Source organism: Rhipicephalus sanguineus, chromosome 7 (genome assembly GCF_013339695.2).
Source record: "Rhipicephalus sanguineus isolate Rsan-2018 chromosome 7, BIME_Rsan_1.4, whole genome shotgun sequence".
Classification (NCBI taxonomy): Eukaryota; Metazoa; Arthropoda; class Arachnida; order Ixodida; family Ixodidae; genus Rhipicephalus; species Rhipicephalus sanguineus.
Window position 1 is genome coordinate 122,937,014 of NC_051182.1, and position 12,898 is coordinate 122,949,911.

Genomic DNA, 12,898 nt, shown 5'->3' on the forward strand with positions numbered 1-12,898 from the left:
GTTAGTGATCCTCACTTACTGTCTCTGTCTCGTTCTTTCTATCTTTCTTTCGTTTTATTCTTTTTTCTTTCTCTCTGGCGCTTTCTCGTTTGCTTGCTCTTTATTGCTATATTTTTTCTTTATCTCTGTATTTCTTTCCGTTTATGTGTTTGATTCTTAATCCTTGTCTCTTCCTTTTTTTTCTGACTTTCTTTTTCTCTATTTCGCTCTTTCTTATTCTTTCTATGTAATGCTTTACTCTGATCTCTCTCTTTTCCTTCATTTTCAGCCTCGCATCTCTCCTTCTCAACCTCTTTCCCTTCCCCGCCCCCATCATGTACTATACAATACTGGAGCACTGCATAGGCTCGAGCCTACCCGAAAACCCGGGCACGGCCCAGACCGTGGGTGAGGCCGAGCCGGGTAAACTTGGTTTAACGGCTGGTCCGGGCCAGGGTAAGCCTGTACTTCCGGGCTTAGGGACGGGCCCGGGTTTGATGTGGCGGGCTCGGGTCGGGCCGGGCTTGGACTTTGCTCAGTTTTTCAAAGGTCAGTAACGTAAACACTGAATCGATTCAGACTAATAAAGTGTACTCGAGAACTCGAATGGCATTCGTTTCACCAGAAGTTGATTAAAGTGCACTTGTATTGGTTGCCGATGAAGCCCATAAACGCCCATGATCCATTTCCTCAGAGTCTCAGTAAAGTTATTTCCCTCTCTCTGTCTCGTTCTCACGTTAACATAAACTATAAAGTGTCGTGGGAGATTGAAAGAATGACCGGGTGTCACATAATGCGAATTATTTAACTAGTGGGTCGTTCAAAGCTTCCAGCCCATTACAAAGGGTTCAGCCATAATTTTTCACTGTTATCAGCCGCCGCATCAACAAAGTGCACATAATGCCTTACAGATGTGTAGCGGGTACGTACCTGGTTTCTCCGCAGAATGACGAAAAAGGGCGTAGTGGGTGCTTCCCAAGTTCACAAAAATTATGATTTACAGCGTAGTGGGTACCTTGCAAGTCTACTTGTATCAGTAGCCCCGAGAACTATTACAAGGGGTTCTAGAAGTGCCGCTCTTCGAGCTTTCACTGCGACGCAGGCCTGGTGTTTTTTAAATGCGAAGCATTTCTTAGTGAACCTAAGGCACCTTAAGCGTTTCTATCTAAGTATCTATCTATCTATCCGCCTAAGTTTGGGCGCTCTCTTCACGGTATTTTTTATTAGGTATTGACCAAATTGGCATAGGAGGGTATAAATGCATGAGAAACCCGACTGTCCACGACGTGAATAACGCAAAAAATGCGGGCGCTGCAACCACAAAAAATTCAGGTTGCAGCGCTTGCATATAATTTTACAAAAAGACAATAATCATAATTATTTACTCGTATGGGGCCCAGGTCACGTCAGCTTAACGTCAGTTTTGGCTCCAGGGATGGCTCCGCTTTAAGAACAATTTAATCAACATTACATTTTTATTCTTATGATTCAGAAAGCTACATTCAAGCGCTTGCTCGACCCCGGAGGAATATGCTAACGAAAGTTGTATCACACCTTAAAGTGTACTTCGCAACGATAATAGTGACGTATGTGCTCTAAAGCGAGTGCTGACGTTACTTCAACCATAAGTTACCTTTTGAACGCCAATGTAGTCGACGCACACGGAAAAGCCACAATGTTCGCACAACTACTCCATTTACGAAAACCCGTCGATCCACCTCATAACGTCTCGCTCAAAGCCGACAGATGCAGCATGGGCAGCTACTGGCTGATTGCTTCGCATGAAACCGATTCCCACAGTGCGTGGGATCTGCCACATTCTTTTAAAGTTCTGCCAAAATAAGATCCCTGCTTTATTCTTGCTTTTAACTGTTTGCATCACCTCTACTACTTCTTACATTTTCACATTCCACTTGAGTTTAATGCTATGTCAAGGTGAGGTTGAGGACAAATGTGTAATAATCTGTGCGTGTCTGGAGTATGCAATAACAAAGATTATCTTTACAACATCGTAAACTAGCGAATTTGAGTTTGCATTCCTTTAACGGATACTATTAGAAGCCATCTTAAAGATGTTCGGAACAAGATTCGAGAAAGAGTGTTACACTAATTGTTCTGTATTATTGCGATAGCAATTATATGGAAAGTCTCGGCTGGTTTTTGCCGTCGCCGTCGCCGCCGTCATGCGCCGTATAAGTATAAGTATGTGTATATATATAAAAGTTTCAAAGAAAAATTAATTGAGAAAAATGCTTCCGAAGCGCGGAATCGAACCAGCGACCTCTCGCTCCGCAGCGCGTGGCGCTAACCACTACGCCACAAAACGCAGATCCTTCGGGTAGCTAACGGCTAGCGTTATTCGCAACTTTCAGCAACTATAGGGGGCGCCACAAGAAATCCGATATGGCTGTCGATGCGGTGATCACCTGCACACATGGAGTGATCGCCGCATGTGTTGTCGCTGGTTGCTGCCACTTGCCGGCTAGGATTATTTTCCACCGCATTGAACTACCCATGCATGAAGTAGCTCACGCTTGAGAGCATAAACTGCGAGACACACGGCACGATCTTGCATCTGATTTGACGTCCTACGCGCTGGTGTAGCAGCTGGAATGGTGATGTTTCGCCGTACGGGGTCGCCGGATCGGGCGTCCGGCGTGCGTCAAACTCGGCAGATTTTTCTCATCCGCCCGGTCCGGCGATCGCACGGCCGTATAGCCATAGTGGCAGCAGCACGGGAGACAGGCAACGTCGTGTCGCTGGTCGGCTCCTTACCGCTCCCATCATCATGTTCGAGGATGCCGAGGTATTTGCCGGTATCGCCGCTATCGATGGCATGAAAAAGATGTGCTACAATTATTTTATCATGCAAACTAATTCCAAACTCAATAATGTGGTGCTTCCAGTGTGGCACGTATCAAAAAAAGCGCCGGCGTCCACACCACTCGCGAGATCGCGAACCACGATGCGAAGGCACCTGCGGTGCATTCGCAGATAAGCAGTGACACTGCAGGCCGTCTTACCCAATCGTCTTGCTTCACTTTCACCTTTTCTCTTAATATTGAGGGGGTCTAGAAAACTGATAGCGTATGTCGACGCCTGACATAAGAGTACAATCCCAATCGTGTTAATAAAATTTGCTCACTCTACGGCGTGCTCGCGCTCGATCGCGGACGGCAGCGGCGTCTGCCCAGCCGCCGCTCGCCGATGTCAGTTGCGGCAGGCTGTTTTGATGTGGTTCTCGCTCGCGAGGCATAGTTTTATTGACCGTCGTCTTCTAAATTAAGCAAAAAAAAAAGAGCACTCGCCTGCCGTCTCCCAGGACCATGGTAGCGCAGTACGTAAGGTGTTGCGATGCATGTTCACGCGGGTTCGATTCCCGGCCACAGCGGCCGCATTTCGATGGAGGAAAAATGCAAAAGATGACCTGCGTGCTTAGATTTAGGAGCACATTAAAGAACCCCAGGTGGTCGAAATTCATCCGGAGCTCTTCACTACAGCGCGTCCCATAATCGTATCATGGTATTGGCACGTAATATCCGAGGAATTCAGTTGCGTCCCAAAATTCAGCCGATTTGAGAAGCACGATGGAAACCATAATTTCTGTGTGACAAGCTTCCCGATGCGCACATGGATATCCCATTGTCTTTTCTGCCGCTGGTCCAAGGGAAAACCAGCCACGTTTACGACGCCTTTCACAGTATACGGTTTGAGCATTTTGGCACGCAGTACACGCGATTTCTCTTGTGCTGTTTATCCATTACTGAACCGCAAAGGTTCCACAATGTTGCACCAACAAAATCCATCGTAATTCACTGGCCACACGCACAACAAGTTGCAGGACACACCGATGACGAAGCACAGCCTGCACGTTGTCGCCAGGCAAGTTTTCGTTATATCACCGGAACGCGGCTTTCACCGGTTGCAGCGTGGCGGCGCCACCGTAGCTGAAAGTTGCGAATATACACAGAGACGCTGCCTCAGAGGCGCTGCCGTCCACCAAACAAAATTGACTCGACGGCTGAATAGGGCATCCCTTACTTGTGTGTGCCACTTGATTTTGCTAGAGTGGGCTGGGGTTTCCTTCAAGACGGTGCAGAGACACTTCATGGTCATGAGAATCTCAAACAAATTCACTGGAACGGAGCACGACGTCATCTAGGAAAGAGACCAGTTCATGGATGGGACGACTAAATGGGAGAAGGAGGACGAGGGCGAGAAAAAGCTTTCTTGGAACCGCGTGAGTGTGACTGAGGTTCTTTTTCACTTCTTCCTGTACAAGCGAGTGCTGTAGTTAAATAAGGTGAAGTAGCACTGATAATATGCACGAAAAAAAGTTGACATTTCCTCCGTTTAATGGCTGCCCCCGCAATTTTCACCCCAAATTTGTTATACCACCTCGCGGTCCATTGCACGAAAATATATGGTAAATATTTTTACATTTAGCTTCACAAGCTTTAGCTATTGTGTTATCACGGTACGCAGGAAAGCTTCGTCTTAGCGGATTACTTAGGGCTAGTACACCCATTGTGCAGGGACTTTTTTGCTTCGACTCCTAGCAGCAAGCGTACATTTTGTTACATTCTGTATCTAATGGCTCCAAAACTACGGTTACATCATAGGAATGTATCCACTATAGGTATGTACCATTATATAGATGTACCTGCTATTGTATTACGGCACTCGATCATCTCGGTGAGCTTCCAGTAGGTACATAACCGATGCACATCCGAAATCTTATGTTAAATAGTATTGCTGCAAGCAAGCTGGCTTATTTGCATATATGCGTAGGCTCACCTCATTCTACTGTCATAGCAGGTCACCTGGTTGCTGTAGCAAGATGGCCTAATGGTGCATTCTGAACAGACCTAGGAGCTTTGGTCATAGCAGGCCACCTTGTGGCTGTAGCAAGATTGGCTAATCGTGCATTTTGAACACACCTGGAAGCTTTGCGCGTTTGATACAGTGCGAAACAGGAATGTACGGTGTTGAACAGTAAAAAAATTAATTAATTAAGGCACATTCGCCGTAGTAAGCGCAAGCCGGAAGAAGCAGAAGAGCTGGCTGGTCTTCCTTGTTTTCTTTATATATTTATTTCTTTGTATCTTTCTTTCACTTTGTTTTGTCGATTTATTTTTTTTGCTCTGGTTCGTTCTATTTATTTTCCCTCTCTCTCTGTTTATTTTTTCTCACAGTTCCTCGCTTTTTCTGCATTTTTATGGCTGTTCTCCTTTCGTTTTTTTTTTGTCTCTCTATTCCTGTCTTTTTCTATCTTGCTCTCTGCTTTTTCTGTATTTTTGGGGGACAAACCCCAAAACACGGAGTTTGCCCATGGTTTACCGCTCTGGAAATGCCGGCCACCACTCGCTTCGCCACCCACTGCTCTGGTTCAGTACTCTCCTCTTTTGGTATGCCTCCCATAACTCCAATTAAGCCTGCTGAAATGCGCACCCGGGGAACCAATACACATGACCAGCGCACAACGCCAGTGAGCCATGCCTCCTGCCGTCTTGTCTTGTAAACAAGAGCCTGAACAGGTGTCCTTGTGGTTTCAAACACCTACCCTTGCAGTTCCAGTGCTAGAACACAATCTGCCTTGCGTTCGTTTCCTACATGCTCCATAGATGCCGGAAATTCACGACCAGAAAAGAAATTTGGGTGTGTCGAAAATGGGAAGTTTGCAAAGGTGAAATTCTTAACCTCAATAACGCGACCTCCCCCCCCCCCTCCCTTTCTCAGAATGTCCGCGCCTAAGAATTTGTGGAGAGAAACCTGGAAGAAAAACTTTATTACAAGAAACCACTTGAATATGTAAAACTGGCGACTTCTCTACGACAAAGCTACCGCAGATGCTCAGCGGACACATCAAGGGGATAAAAACAAGCAAGAACAAGTGGATCAGAAACGTGCCCCAAAGAAAGCAAAACCACATGAAAAAACAAACAGTAATTCCGAAACTTGCCGCAAAACTGTCGCATGACAGCGTCATATTTATTAATCGCCACGCATTGTCACCGAGGACAACAGTCCGTTGGCTTACACGTCTTTCTATTTCTGTGCTGATGTACAAGGTTTCCATTAATCTGAAGTTTTCTGGTCCTTGAGAAAACCTAGAAAAAAAGGTTTTGAAAAGATGCGTATCTGATCTAAGCAAGTGCCGCGCATTCTATTTAATGTTTTCTTATCAACCTCAAGTTGAAAACATTATTGATTACTTGAATTTTTAAACTGGACTCCTACATAACGCGTTTCAGAAACATGAATAAGCTTAACTTTATATTAGGTGAGCAGCAAGCAAAAGTAAATGAAAAGTGTATCGATAATATTGGAACTGTGTCATGAAACCACGACAACACACGGGACAAAAGAAGTCCCAGGCGGCTATTTATAACTGCTGACCATATTGGTGACTGCTTATCGTCGACATTCCTACATCTCAGAGGTAGCAATGAAGAATACGAGGAATGTATTATGCTGAAGACCATGAGTAACGTTGGGCAAGTTGGTGCATAGCACTAACCAAAATAATGTGGTGCAAAGTAAAATAACAATTGTAAAAACCGATGTAATGCGAAGCAGGCAGCAAGAAGCTGCGTACATCGCCTTGTTTTTATCTGAGGCAAAGAAAGTCACTCACAGCATGACAGCAAGCTCAATATCATACTTTTGTCATGCATGCATGCCTGTACAACCTACTACATACCATGGTACTGAAACGTATATTCCCGTATATACATTGCATGACCTCTCAAATATGTTCGTCACGCGCCCATGTCATGCAATACCAATATTGGTCTATATCTAGCTAAGAAAGGGCCGGAAACGCATCAAGACCGTGTTACGTAAATCATGCCGTACAGGACATTCATGTAATTACTTGCATGTTAGGACCTGTCTTTATGTTACGATACAGTCAAGTCAACGGTCGCGATCTAATCATGACAGCGGCATGTAAGCCATACCGTACATGACATGCATGTGATGATCTTCACGGCATCACCTGTCATTTATTTCGTCATACAGTCATCATGTCGCGCAATACTAATTTTGGTGTATACCAATCTAGCGAAATTGCTTTGAGCGCACGATGATAGTGGCATGTAAATAATGCCGTACAATAACATGCGTATCATGCATTTGATGTTACCACCTGTTGTTTATGTTCGTCATACAGAAATGCCTCGTCGTACCAAATTTCACACGTACTCATTTAATGAAGCGGCCGTGAGCACCTCGAGACCATGTTATGTAAATCATAATGTGCAGTACATATGTTTGACGATTTGCACATCAAGGCCTGTCAATGATGATGGTCATACTCTACTTGATATATAGTAATTTTTGTATATATCAAGTTAACGAAACCGCCGCAAGAGCACCAAGATCGTGGCGTGTAAATCGTGCCGTTCATGACATGCATGCCACGATTTTCACGCTATGGCCAACAATTTATGTTCGTAATACAGTCATGTCAAGCCATACCAATTTTTGTATACATCTCATTAACGAAACGGTCACAAAACAGCCTCCTACTCTAATTTCGGGCTATACCAAGTGAAGAATACGACCGTTAGAACACCAAAACGTAGATAGATAGATAGATAGATAGATAGATAGATAGATAGATAGATAGATAGATAGATAGATAGATAGATAGATAGATAGATAGATAGATAGATAGATAGATAGATAGATAGATAGATAGATAGATAGATAGATAGATAGATAGATAGATAGATAGATAGATAGATAGATAGATAGATAGATAGATAGATAGATAGATAGATAGATAGATAGATAGATAGATAGATAGAGCGGTATGCGTAGCACTTGAGCGCTGGCAGTTTCTTTGGCAATATGTAACGAATGTAAGATTGCTACAACTGCGGATAGTCAAAATTTCATACACAGTTGGCGTTACCCCAACACGAAGCTGCGCTCCAAATTCCCATTAGGGAGTGTCATAATAGTCGGTGAATTTTCAACTTCTTTTTTCACAATACCCCGTTGTTGAAACCTGTGTAATACTTTTGTAATAATAACACCTGCAGCATAAAGCTGCAGGTGTTCATTCTCTCAGCTCCTTTCGCTTGTTTCGTTGCGTAGATCCCCTGGAAAGATGGCGCCTTGCATGTGACATGATGGTAACAATACAAAGAAACATGAAAGCGAATAAAAATATTGCTTACGTGCTCCACAAGTGTAATATAAAAGGCAGTATGGCTCATCCTACATTCCCACAGTTTATATGTCACGCAGCCAATTGAAGAGCCATGTATCCCGTTCTCATTGCCATTTTGTTCTGCCCCTTCACAAGCTCACAGGGGGTAACTAGCAGCGGCATACCATTTTGGAATCTCGAAGAAGTACGTGTACTTATGGTTGTCCTCTCCACTTTGCGTTTTTGTTTTCTGACATACAGAAGGGGTATCAGAACTTTATATTGTTGCGACTGTATCCTATTTGGCGATAATCATACTAAGTGGATGTGACAATGTACTCATCGTAGTAATGTTTCAGTAATGGCGAAGTGCGTTAACTTAGTATCGCTCAACGAGCCTGATACGCTGTGCGTACGAAGAAGGCGGGCGCTAACGACTAGAGAAGGTCTGTGAGCAGTAATAATAATATCTGGGGTTTAACGTCCCAAAACCACGATATGATTATGAGAGACGCCGTAGTGGAGGGCTCCGGAAATTTCGACCACCTGGGGTTCTTTAACGTGCACCTAAATCTAAGTACACGGGCCTCAGACATTTTCGCCTCCATCGAAAATGCAGCCGCCGCGGCCGGGATTCGATCCCGCGACCTTCGGGTCAGCAGTCGAGCGCCATAACCACTAGACCACCGTGGCGGGGCGGTCTGTGAGCAGTCATTGAAGCACGCTTAAGTGACACCAGAACCTGTAGTCAGCGAAGAAGAGTTGGCAGAAACGGCGTGTTATATACTTTTTGAATGGGTTAGACAGTGGCCAACTACCACGCAAGAAGTTTATGATATGCAAAGGAAGCCACCTGCGTCGACAGCTACGACTTTCGAGTGCCAGAGCGATAAGCAGCAAGGTATGCTTCAGTTTTCTTTTTCAGAACGGAGTCGTATCCGTCCGCAGATAGGTTTCACCAGGTATAAAAACGCATGTTAATTTTAAAGTTGATTTCACGTTGCGAATTTTCGCTGTTTTGTGTTGTTGTGTGGCAGAAAGGCAAAATGCGCACTAGCCCCATATTATATATATATATATATATATATATATATATATATATATATATATATATATATATATATATATATAATTGTCGAGGTTCTGCGTCCCGAAACCACAATATGATTATGAGAGACGCCGTAGTGAAGGGCTCCTCAAATTTCAACCACCTGGAGTTCTGTCGCGTGCACCTAAATCTAAGCACACGGGTTTTTGCATTTTAAGCTCCAACAAAAATGCGGCCGCCGGAGTATCCGTTCGATGATGTAGTTTACAGGTGACGTCCGCGCAATGACACGGTAGGGTCCCTGATATTTCTAAGCAAGATTGGAGTAGAGGCCAGTAGGGACAGCTGGAACCCAAAGCCACACAAGGGATTCTGGAAGAAAGTGAAGATCAGGGTAAGGGCGGTCATCGGCACAACGAGATTTTTGTTTCCATTGGTCTACGGTTGTAAACGAGTGAGCGAGCTGACGGAAATCCTCGGCGCGGCGGGCTACATGAGAGATGGGTGTAGGTTCGGATGAATCGATTTGGTATGGCAGAACTGTGTCGAGTGTGGTCGAAGGTTCTCTGACGCGGAAATGATGGCTCACATGCTTGGACAGGTACGAAGAACACAGGACGCGGACAAGCGGACGTGCACTTGTCCGCGTCCTGTGTTCTTCGTCCCTGTCCTAGCATGTGAGCCATCATTTCAACTTCAGCCATGTACCAACTAGCCCGACAGCAAACGCTAGGAAGGTTCTCGGTCATAAAAGAGGAAAATGGCGAAAATCCTGTAGTCCTGTGTACAGCCTGTAGTAAGCGTACGCCATGAAGGGCAAAATTAGGTCCCAGACATAGCGATCAGAGGCAACGTTCTCAGAGATCATGTCGCCTAGGGTGCGGTTGAATCTTTCTGTCAAGCCATTGGTTTGAGGATGGTAGGCGATAGCAGTGTGATGAACGATGTGACGACATTCGGCAAGGAGTGCGTTTACAACCTCGGAAAGGAACACACGTCCTCTATCGCTCAGAAGTTCGCGCGGTGCGCCCTGACGGAGAATGAAGTTCCGCAGGAGGAAAGATGCTATGTCACGGGCTGGGGCAGCAGGCAGAGCAGCTGTTTCTGCGCATCGCGTCGAGTGGTTGACGACAACGACTACGCAGTGGTTTCCAGAAGCCGTGAATGGAAGGGGTCGATACAAGTCAATCCCAATGCGATCGAAGGGCCTGGACGGGCATGGTATTGCCTGGAGCGTACCAGAGACGTGCTTAGGAGGAGCTTTGCGTCGTTAGACTGTGCGCATGACTGAATGTACTTACGCGCAATGGTGTACATACGTCGCCAATAGAACCTCGAGGAAAGTCGGGTGTATGTTTTGAAGACGCCCACATGTGCACACTGTGGGTCCGCGTGGAAGGTTGAACATATTTTAGAACGAATTTGCCGAGGTATCACCAGCAACCACTTGCGGGCGTCAGACATGCATTTCCTGCGATAGAGCAGGTCATCACGAATCTCAAAGTGAGCAGATTGACGATGCAAGGCTCTAGAAGCTGAAGGAAATGCCGACAGGTTGGAAAAGAATCGGAGGAGAGCGCTGATTCAGGCATCCTTGCGTTGCTCCGACGCCATGTCGCAGTCAGCTGGGAACAGAAGCACTTTGTCCACGACAGATAGGCAGGCAGTGCTGTCAAGTGACACAGGCGAGAGTGATAGGGCGTCGGCATCGGTGTGGCGGCGGCCCGACCTGTAGACAACGTGCATGTCGAAATCTGGCAACCACAAACCCAGCGAGCTAATCCGCCGGAAGGGTCCTTCAACGTGGATACCAACAAAGCCCACGGTGGTCTGTGACTACGCGGAAGGGGCGGCCATACAGGTAAGGTCGAAATTTACCAAGAGCCGAAATTATGGCCAAACATTCCTTTTCCGTAACAGAATATATGGTCTCTGCTTTAGTGAGGGAGTGGCTTCCGCCCTTGGAATCTCTTGGAATCCAGATGTGCGCTGAGCGAGCACGGCGCCAAGTCCAACACCACTGGCGTCGGTGTGGACATCCGTCGGAGCAGTAGGGTCGAAGTGACGCAGGATTGGCGGTGAGGTGAGCAGATGGCGCAATTCTTGAAGGTCATCCACACAAGCGGGCGACCAAGCGTAACTTTTCGAGTCGCTCCGTAGGAGCTGATTCAAGGGAGCGGTGATGGCCGCAAAATTCCAAAGGAAGGGTCGAAAATCGGAACAGAGGCCAATGAAGCTACGAAGTTCTTTCAGAGACGCAGGTTTAGGAAATTCAGCACCTGTCTGAAGCTTGGCAGTGTCGGGTAGAATGCCGTCTTTGGGTAAAATATTGCAAAGGATGGTGAGCGGCTTTGCCCCAAAGAGCCATTTCTTCAGGTTGAGCTGAAGGCCAGCGTTAGTTAGGCACTGCAGTACATCCTCTAGCCCAAGGAGGTGCGTAGGAAAATCTGATGAATACACAAACACGTCATCTAAGTAGCATAGGCATGTTTTCCACTTAAGAACTCGCAAAATGTTGTCCATCATGCGCTCAAATGTTGCGGGCGCGTTGCAAAGACCGAAAGGCATGACACGGTATTCATAAATGCCATCGGGTGTGATGAAGGCCGGTTTACGTTGGTCGTCAGGCGCCACAGGGACTTGCCAATAGCCGCTCCGTAAGTCAATAGAAGAGAACTCCGGGCCTTGAAGGCCGTCAAGGGCATCATCAATTCTCGGTAAGCGGTAAACGTCTTTTCGAGTGCTTTTGTTCAGACGGCGGTAATTAACGCAGATGGGAATCGAGCCATCCTTCTTCTTAACGAGGACAACTGGAGATGCCCATGGGCTATTCGAAGGCTGTATGACACCACCCTTCAGCATGTCAGCTCTTGGTCGTCGATAACCTGGCGCTTTGTCGCAGACACACGATATGGTCTATGTCGCAGTGGCGCGTTGGTACCCGTGTCGAAGCGGTGACTCACAGCTGGCGTACGGCCGAGGGAAGCATGCTAGCAGTCAAAAGACGAACAGACTCTGTCGAGGAGGCGTAGGAGCTGGGCGCGTTGAGGAACAGTCAGCGTGTCGCCTATAGAGCTGCTCAGGACATCAGGCGTAGGCGTCTGCTGCGAGAAGCCACAGGTCACTCCGACGACTTCGTGTTCGGCGGTGGAAGCAGTTTGCATGTCCCAGCCCAAAATGACGTCCTGCGAACAAGAATTCAAGACTAAAACAATTACACCATCACCCCCTAAAGGGGACCAGATGCGAAGCCGGAGCACTTTCACGATCGCGTTCTGTTGGCGTTCGTTGGGCATGCTGCCGACCTCGGGCATGCTACCAACCTCGCGTCGTGGAACGCGAAGAGGAACACTACGCGCGTCGTGTCTTCCCTCTAGCCTGGCCGTTAATTCCCACAGGGCGAGCGGGCAATGCGGCCGACAAGCGCGCGAGAAGGATTCAGCGTAGGAGAGGAGAGAGAGCGGGTGGAGACGCGCATGCGCTGGCGCTCATCGCGGCGCTGAGAGAATTTCGAACGCGGTCGACAAGGCGCGCGAGAGGGAGGCAGTGTAGGAGCGGAGAGACAGGGGGAGGGGACGCGCATACGCTGGCGCTCATCGCGGCGCTGCGCAGGAGAGAATTTCGGCATGTCGAGCCCGCATTTCAGAGGAGTCAAACGAAGCAAGCGCTGGACTGAACGCGCGCAGCGCTCTACCACTTGAAGGAGAGGA

At 47.0% G+C, this 12,898-nt stretch overlaps 1 long non-coding RNA gene across 3 annotated transcripts in view; it reads left to right on the forward strand.

Annotated features, from left to right (window-relative positions):
• The window catches only part of LOC119399825 (uncharacterized), a 47,878-nt gene that overhangs the window by 4,177 nt on the left and 30,803 nt on the right, over positions 1–12,898 (forward strand). Inside the window, exon 1 of one of the 3 annotated variants that reach the window (XR_007416930.1) lies at positions 8,176–8,345. The exons of 1 other annotated variant lie outside the window; for it this stretch is intronic. This is a non-coding gene — a long non-coding RNA (uncharacterized LOC119399825). Of the gene's footprint in view, positions 1–8,175; positions 8,346–8,743; positions 9,042–12,898 lie in introns of those variants that run through there. One more of the 3 variants, XR_007416929.1, reaches the window with a different exon arrangement.